We start from the raw sequence: 9,382 nt of genomic DNA on the forward strand, positions 1-9,382 counted from the left end.
TGGTGTGATTACTGGGGAATTTTCATTTTTCTCCTTTATTTTTCACTGTGAACTTTCTTGCTTCTGACTTATAGAAGTACATGCTTTGTACTAAAGTAGATGTCAGTTATTTGTAACCGCTAAGAGCCCATTGCCCCTTCTTCTGGTCATGGTCCCTTAATTTTGCATTGGGGACGACCCACAGAGACACTTGCAGTGGTCCCAGGGCCCTTGTCTACCAGTCAGGTCCATCCTCAGCCACTGTGATGAGTTTGGGGATCACACTGACTCAAGTCAGGCTACGGAGAGCTGCAAAGACAAGCAGGAAATAGCCTTGTCCTCTACCTGGGCTGCTGAGCACACTGGAGCTTTGAGCTGTCAATCTGCAAGGCCTACTGAGAGTAAGGCTAAGCCTGAGGAAACATAGCCTGAGACAGAAGGTGGATGGGGTCGTGTGAACCCCTGCATCAATCCTTGCTGAAGCCTGTCTGGACACTCAATTACCTCACTCACTCAAACAAGTCTGTTTCATAACCAGCGCAGTCCTGATTGCTACTGACTGATACAGATTTTGTCTGTTGTCTGATTGCACGCCTGAGCTACCTGGCAATGGAATGACGACAGTTAAGAAAGGTCATGAAATGCCTGATTGTTTAAGGATTCCATGAGCAACTCTGCAGAAAAGGGCCCTAAATGCCCTTTCAGACTGTGTGAGCCTGTTCCAAGTTCCTCTACAAATGCTTCTCGCCTTTAGACCTCGCTGTCTCCTTCCCTCCCGCTCTGCTTCAGGACACTCCACATGCTAACCTGTGCCAGCTTCTGCAGCAGTTTCCTGTCATCACTATTATATTGTGACCTCATGTAAACATGAATTGTGAATTTTGCTTCTTACCTCAATCAGAGTTTATTTGAAAGAGTGGAAAAGAGAAAGAAAAGAAAAGAGAGGAGAGAAGAAGTAAAGAAATGTACTTTTCATAGAAATTTAAGCACTGAATAGTGAAGCTCCATCCAGTTTCATCATACTCTTGGTTGTCATCCTTCATTGCTAATTTTCAAAATCACAATGCTTCTCAATATTGTTTTTATTTTTCTTTTAAAGTAAAACTCCATGGACAAGAGTGCTGTTTAGAAACAGTGGCTTGTATTGGAAGGTTTCATTCTGAACTCTGCTGACTGGTTCTTCTTGTTACCTCTGTATTTTTCTGGAGATTTTATTAGTTTTCTTAATAAACCTTTCTTATCAGAGCACTCAGATTATAGGTACTTGAATCATAATGTGTATGGGGGATAATGGCACAGAATCCTTCCAGAAGTATTCAGACAAGTGATCCAAGATAATGAGAGAATTCTCCCCTGCGAGTCACAGAACCAGATAATCTGCCTAGGAGAAGGCTTCTCTGTTTTCTTTCTCAGAACCTAGATCAAAAACAAAAACAAAGATCTCCATCCTAAACACCTTCTGCTTTGGGTTGTCTGGACAGTGTTTCTGTCTAGACATTCCTTAAGAAGTTAGGATGGCCCTGAGTGTAATCGCAACAGGTCCAGCTGGCCCTGATTTTCCTCAAAGGGCTTCTGCATTGCAGCATATTTAAAATAGTAGTCCCTGCCTCAAGGGGATGAGATGTCTAAGGGAATGATGCTATTTTTCATGCATCCAAGCACACATATTAAAATATTGTGGAGAACTCCCCTGTACCACAGCTGCAGAAGAAGATGGCAGGATGCTCAGCACTGCCCAGCTCTGCAGGAGGTCAAAGTCTACACCATGGAGAGAGGTACACATGCACACCCCACACCTTCCTTCCAGCTGAGGCCTGCTAGCAGGAGTCTCGGCTCTGGCCACATGTTGCTTCACCTGGAGAGATGAAGTTGATGCCTAAGACACACCTCAGGCAACTCAGTGAGAGATCTCTGGGCAGAGCCCAGATATTACTATTTTTAACTGCTTCCCATTTACAATTCCAAGATGTCATCAGGTTTGAGAAACTTGACATCTTACCTCTCTTTAAAGACAGAGGTCAATTTGCTTCCCTTGATTTCCCCAACCAGAAGGAATAAATGTTTTTGATTATTCTAAAGGTCCTGGTGCTTCCATCAAAGAAGCATACAAACTTCAGACCAAGTCCTCTTTGTAGGAAACAAAGGAGGAGAAGCACATGGCAGGAGGGTCACCAAGCCACAGCCCCTGCCCACACTGACAAGTTTCTTATTCTATAGAAAGGCCAGGGCCCATCAGCTGAGCCTTGGAGGGAAACAGAGCTTAAAAACCATGGTCAACCCAAACACAGCTGGACCTTTGGACTAACCACTTATCCTTAGCAGGCACTGAGGTTACCTAAAAGTACTTAAGTTCATAAACTTGGGCCCAAGCTGTTATCTTGACCCAAATGAAAAGTACACTTCACTTCACACAACTGCAATCTTTGTGGCTGGAAGTGTAGCCCTATGTTCCATCCCCGGAAGTGCAAAAACAAACAAAAAACTTGAAATCCTCAGAAAGCAACAGGAGCTGACCTAGATTTTCTCCTCTTTGGCCTCCATCTTTTGCCCACACGCTCGTCCCGTGCAGGTGCAGAGCCCTGTCTCCTAAGGCAAGCTGGACCAGCGCCGTGCAGAACAGACATTCTTAGGCACTGACGCTGCCGCCTGGCTGGGCAATGAGGCTTAGTCTTGATTAAAGTTGTCATTTATTTCCCTTTGTTGAAGTGAGTCTATTCAGCCTGCACGACTTGTCCAAAGGATTCTAACCTAATCGCCAGCACTTGCAGCAAGCAGCCAAAGCCTCTAATACCCTGACCCATCTCTATAATTGTCCTGACCAATATATCTGCCTCCTCTCACTGACAGCTCAGGCCAGGCCAGGCTCCAAGCTCTCCCTTGGAATGTGATTAATCAACAGCATCAGAGCAGGAGAGATGCAGACTGGAAACTTTTGATATGCTAGGGGGAGAAAAAGCCCAACTCTGAGCAAAGGAGACATGAGTTTTCAAGTCATTGTTCTTAAAGGTAGGTGCAGAATGCTTTGTTCAGAGGGTGGCAAGCTTTCTGAGGCTCCAGATGCACTCCAAAAGCTTACTCAAGACCTACTGCTTGAGGAAACAATTTTCTCATCAGTAGAAAAATCCTATCCTCAGGCCTACTTGGACACTCAATTTCAGAAAGATACAGGCCTCTCAGAAGGGACGTAAGCATCACAGAATCTTTTCCCTGGGTGTCAAGCTATGTTTTCTCAGAAGCAGAGACAGCCAGTGCTGTGGTCCCTTGACCCCCTTCTGAGACTGCTGTCTCTTTACCCGAAGGATGAGATCAGCCTGTGAGATCTCTTGTTCGTAGGCCTCCCGCCCTGTATCTCCAAGGGTTTAATTTTAAATGTTGCTTTGAGAACTGCTCTAGACTCTGCTGCCAATTAAGCCCACCATTCTCCTTCCTTCATGGAGAACTGATGTGAAATGTCTGCAAACATCAGCCTCCTCAGCAGCACACACAGGCTGTCATTTTGTGAGTCATCAATGGACGTTCGTGTCTCAACCTTGTGCTCCCTGACCCAGGGGCCAGACAGGCAGATGGGTGTCTTTGGAGAGATCTGTGGTACAGTGGTCAGGATCCCGATTGGCAAACTTGTCATGCTTATTGGCATCACGTTGCAGAACAAGGAGCATGTGGTCAAGGTCGACACAGGATCAACTCTAAGTTCTCTGGCTGCCAAAATATCCAGGTCTCCAAGAAGTAGAGTTTTACCAAGTTTAATGTGGGTGATTTTAAGACATGGTGGCTGACAAATGGCTCATCTCAGAAACTGTGGGGTCAAATACATCCACAGACTACTTTTAAAACTACAAATTATGCTTTTAATGGGTGACAAGTTAAAGACCCAGGAATTTATTTGTCCTCTGTCACTGTAGTGGCCTCTATGTCATGACCACATCAACTGCATGTTGTCAGAGAGAGCGGCCTTGCTCTGGCTCTCTTTCTGGCTACTTTCTCCAGTCTTTTCTGGTCACCTCTGCCATCATATGGCTGTCCTACTCATGGGAAGTTGCTTTCTTTCTTGAAGAGGAGGGCCAGTTTAGGAGTTCCACATAGAAGTATGCTCCTTCAGTGAGAATTCCTCCCATACTCCTGCTAGGTAAGGCCCAGGGGCACCAAAACCGAAATGGAGGGAGGCTCTCCCTCTTCTCTACCTCTCAGAATGTTTCATATGGAATACAGATAAGTTAAGACAAAAGGCCAGAAGATGATGTTTTACACTAAGCTTTCCAGTGAAGTCCCTCAACAATCCCTTTACCTTTCCCCACAGAATTGCAATCAAAGAGAGGCCACTCTTGGCCACCACAGGGCCTGCATTCTGGCCCCTGGCGTCTCTCCATCTTTGGTTTCCAACCTCTTCTCCAGGGGAAAGCTTGGGTGGCATTCCCCAGTCTTGGCGTTAACTCACTTCAACAAGGCTTTTCAAGCAAAACTCTTAAATCAGGGTTTTAACCTTGTGGTACCTTAGAATCACTCTGGGATCTAACTCACACATGCTTTGTTTCCCAGATGACTGAATGTATGGGAAGGCTGAGAGTCCGGGCTGTGGTTTAGGGTTCCATTCACCCAGTTTTGCTATCCCTTACTCTTTGGATTCTATGTGCTCTCCAGTCACTATAGCACCAAAAGAAAGATGACAGCCAGGGAAAGAGCTTGGCCCTGCAAGTTAAAGATTACACCACCAAAACAATGTATCTCCCTGGCTTTAGGCCAGTGCTCCGGGACCTAGTTCCTGGCCCATATTTTATTTTCAGTGTCACCAGGTCCCAGAAGAAATGCTTCCCTTATTTCTACTTATATTTGTGAAAAATGTAAGCATATTTTTCCCCCCTAACAAGGCACACTGTGGGAATATTACTCTGTGCCCATCTTGGGCACATGTGGTACTTTGTATGTGTCTTATCCTGTTTCTTTTCATCTCTTTTTTCCTCTGCCTCTCAGTTTGATTTTTTTAACCTTAAAAAACTTCAAATGTATTTCAAAATAGAATTAAAACAATTTTTGATACTCATTCTTTTAAAGAGGCATTTCTCCCTGAAAGAAACAAAGGTGGAATTCATATGCCCTATACTAAGAGTAACCAGGAGACCTGGGCACCCTCATCATTCACTGGGGAGGTGACCTGAGACAAAACCACTGATGTCCTCCCTCCTTCCAATTATAAAACAGAAGATTATGTCTTCACATTGGTGCAGGCCCAAAGGCCATTAAGAGAATCAAATAAGTCAGTATTTGAGAATATAGTTTGATTTTTAAAATGTAAGTTATGGTATCTCTTGGTCAGGCATACTGTGGATTTTAATCTTTCCTCAAAATACATTTTCTGTCCTCATTCTCTAAGTTGCCATTTTTATTTCTTTGGAAATCTCATTTGCATGCATGCAGCACTCTTGCTAGTCTATAGGAGGCTTTTCTTTTTCTGGGAAGGATGGTCAGCTGTCTGACTGCTGCTTTCTGGAAGTTCCATTTCAAAAGGAAACACTGGTGAGGTTCCATCTCGACATCTGCAAATCACATCCACAAGGAAAATGTGACTCACTCAAGTTACTGTGTTAAGTTTTCATGGATATTATTCAGGGAGTAGGTGTTGTCTTTGGGCCAAATCACTTGAAATCATCATGACATCAGCCCAGTTGCTGAAAAACTGGTTATGCACCCACCCTAAAGCAAGGAGAAGGGTGGGCGATAAGATCCAAGGTTTCTCTGAGAAAGGCCACTGACTGGGTCCTGCTGAAGTATTAAAGATAATGTAGTCAGAGAACAAGACAGAGTACCCCGCAGAAAGTTGTCGAGCAATGAAGGATGTTCTCTCATCAATAGCCTTACACAAGAGCCCACTGCTACTATGACTCACCTCCTTGCAAAATGAAGAAAGGTACAAATAAACTCTAGTTTAAGCTATGTGGATGGTTAAGTATAAGAAATCCTGGCTTCTCTGTCCCCTCCTTCCTAATCAATATCCAACACCACTAATTGACTATTTCACAGTTTAAAGATGACCCTGGATGCAGTTCCAGAATTCTTTTGATTTAAGCAGCTGCTACCAATCAATCCAAGATATCAGTGGCCATGAAAGTGTCAGACATTCCTGGTATAAAGGTGTCAGTAACCTAATCAATGCACAAAGCATTTGGTCAAACATTCAAACCAAGTACCACAAGTGACATATTCCTCTTCATCATCATCACCAATACTGCCACTGTAACATGTCACCAAAGCACAAGTTTTAGTTATTTTCATTGAAAGCCACTTAGTTTTGATGCTGGACTTCACCCAGGCCATGGGAGCCCTTTGTTCCATACTTTTGTGCTACAGTGTCAGGAGATAAACCTGTTTCCTTATGACTTCAGCATAATCTTTTCCTTCATTGCCCTCTCAGTTCTAATCACAGCTAAACATATTTCAAAAAAAAGAGAAGCTATATGCATTGTCCCTTTGGGACAGAGTCTTTGCCCATAATAGTAGTGATATCACAAACCCAGTTCAGAGTCTTGATGAATTCTTTGATCCATAAGGAACAGGTTACTGACATTGAAATTGCTCTGGGGAAAATATCTGCTAGGAAGAAGTTCTATAAGAAATTACTACAGAACTCAGCTAAAGAGAAAAGTGAAAGGGAAAGGGAGGCTCCTATAGGAGGGCAGCATTTCATAATGAAGGTAGAACAGGTCCCATAGTATAGAAGTTCCCTACCTTTTCATTTCTCCTTGGCCTCTTGGTGTAGTACCTTGGAAAGAAGCACCTGCCCAAGTCCAAGTTGTCCTTCTGGCTTGGTGACCTCATTCTTGGCAAGGTGGGCTATTCCAGAGAACCAGCAGCTATGTGTACAGATGAAAAGAGTAGGGCTCCAGGGAGCTTCCTGGCTCTTGAGAAAACAGGGAACCCAGCCCCACCTCCTATAGAACTAGGCTCTGCTAGTACCACTTAACAAATCCTAGATAATGCAACCATCAAAGCTGGTGGGCCACAGATGTAACTACCTGCTACCCTATAAAAGATTCATGGGAACCCATCTCTTTACCGGATAAAGACATCTCACTCTGTTCATACCAATGTTTCTCTAAGGTGCAAGTCAGATGTTATGGTTCAGATCTAAAATGTCCCTCAAAAGATTTATGTGTTCAGAAGTGGGCCTTTTGAAAGGTTATTGGGTCATGGGGACACTATACTGATCAGTGGATTAGTCCACTGATGAGTTTAGTAGCTGTATGTGCTGTTGGGAGGTGGGGCCTGGTTAGAGGAGTGGATCACTGGGGTTGTGACACTGAAGGGTACATTCTTATCCCTATCTCCTCCCTTCTCTCTCTACTTTCTGGCTGTCATGGGTTGAACAGCTTTCTTCTCCCATCCCCTTTCATCATGCTGCTTGTGCCTTAGCACCAGCTGATTGTGAACTGAACCCTCCTCTGAAACTGTAAGCCAAAATAAACCTCTCCTCCTTTAAGTTGCTAGTGTCAGTCCCAGTGACAAAAAAGTGACTACTAATACAGAGCAGAATACTTTGTTAAGATGTAGGTAGATGTAGAATATGGAAAAATTAAAATCTAATGAGCAGAATAAAAATCCTAAATTTGAATATAATAATAATAGGGAATAGGATAAACATTCTAAATCTGATCATAAGCCATCACTTTTAATTGCCCCCTGAACTCAGTACTACATAGAAGTAATAGACCCAGTCAAATTTAGAGAATCTCAAAAGGTCTTGAACCATAAGTAAATGCAGACTGCTCTGTGGAAATGAACAAACTTACCAGGGAGTACTCTATTCAGTTTGCACTGGACAGCCAAGCTAACATGAGGGAGAGACACAAGTGGTACCATGCTTAGTGCTACTGATACATGTACCTGTGGTGGGTAGTTTAGCCCACCACAAACTTGAAAGATGGCCATAGCATTCAAATTAGGAAGCAACCACCAGGGCTAGCAAAGATTCCCAGGGCAAGGAGTCTGTAAAGACTGAAAAATCAGAAAGTCCAGATTTTATCATGATTTCAAGAGCAGAGTATGAATATTGACCAAGAAGCAGCTGTGAACAGAGCTTTGACTGGGATGGAAGTGAGGACTCGAAGACCCTGAGTTTGCTCTCAAGATGGCCTGCATACCAGTGTGGAGCTCAGAATCTGAAATGGTAGGCACAGGGCACCAGTGACTCCCAACCCCAGCATTAGCAGGCTCTGAGTTCAAGAAGTAGTGGAAATTAAGGCTTAAGGTACAAGAAGAAAGGAATTGAAATGATCTCATATCTTGTGACTCAGCCAAGAGATAGATAGATAGATAGATTTTTTTTTTTTTATCAGAGATTGAACTTGGGACCTTGCACTTGCAGGCTAAATCCCTAGCCCCATATACATACATATGTTTTTGATGTGGGGTAGGTAGACATAAGAACAGGAAGAGACCACACTGATGAGGAGGGGAGGAAATGCAATGAACATTTCCTCACTTCCAAGGAAAGGGAATTTGGTTCTGTAATTAACTCTGCTTCCCTTAAGAAGGTCAAACAAAATGGGCCGAGGATTAGCTCAGAGGTTCTGCTGCCTGCCTTGCAAGCACAATGTCCCAGGTTCCATCCCCGGTACCAAAAAAAAAGTCAATCAACACGGCCTGCCAGGGTCTAGGTCTTTACTTGCCTTACTGTAGTAACATTACCTCTTCTACGACACGGTCAGCCTACACGAATCCCCTCTGATTTCTCAGGAACACTACGGTCCCTGCATAAGTGGCTACTGTTACAGAGTAACCTCCTATCCCTTAAGAAATGTGACTAATCTGAACAACTTTCTGATTCTGATGCTTTTTAATATCACTTCCTGAAGGAAGGAAGGCTTTTCTAACTTTGCCTTATCCTTTCTTTTATCTTCCAGCTGAGACGGGGCCTCTCCTCTGCCTGCCATAACATCTTGACCTTGTCTGCCACAGAATGCGAGTTGCTGAGAGCAGAGTTGTGTCTTATTCCTGATATGTCCCCCAAGTCTCACACCATGGTTCATTAAATGTTTCTGGAAAGGAAAGGGTGTACAGTATGACCAACCCATCCATATCTGTCTAGGACTTTCCTGGCTTTAGCATTGAACAGCCTGTGTCCTGGAAACTCCTCAGACTTGAGCAAACAAGATAATTGGTCACCTTGATTAGAAAGGAGAGAGAGGGAAAGAGGGATGGAGGAAGGCAGCCAACAAAGAGGGAAGAAGGGCTGAATTAAATTAGGTCCAAGGTAGGCCTGGGGGAAGAGTGCTCCTGAGCTCTGAGTTGCTGCCCTGAGAAGGTGTTGCCTTTCTGCTGAGGAGTGGCAGCCGAGTAACAGGCAAGTTATTGGGAACTGGGGGGAAATTTAATGATCTCATCCCTGTAAAGAAGCAAAGAAACATTGGGC

At 43.9% G+C, this 9,382-nt stretch overlaps 1 pseudogene; it reads left to right on the forward strand.

The window, feature by feature from the left end:
• Positions 1 to 3,375: 3,375 nt before the first annotated feature.
• Positions 3,376 to 3,488, forward strand: LOC147821230 (small nucleolar RNA SNORA70; annotated as a pseudogene).
• The last annotated feature ends 5,894 nt before the right edge of the window (positions 3,489 to 9,382 follow it).

Source organism: Heterocephalus glaber, unplaced genomic scaffold (assembly GCF_053883595.1).
Source record: "Heterocephalus glaber isolate CG9 unplaced genomic scaffold, H.glaber_assembly_v1.0 deba00001757, whole genome shotgun sequence".
Taxonomy (NCBI): Eukaryota; Metazoa; Chordata; class Mammalia; order Rodentia; family Bathyergidae; genus Heterocephalus; species Heterocephalus glaber.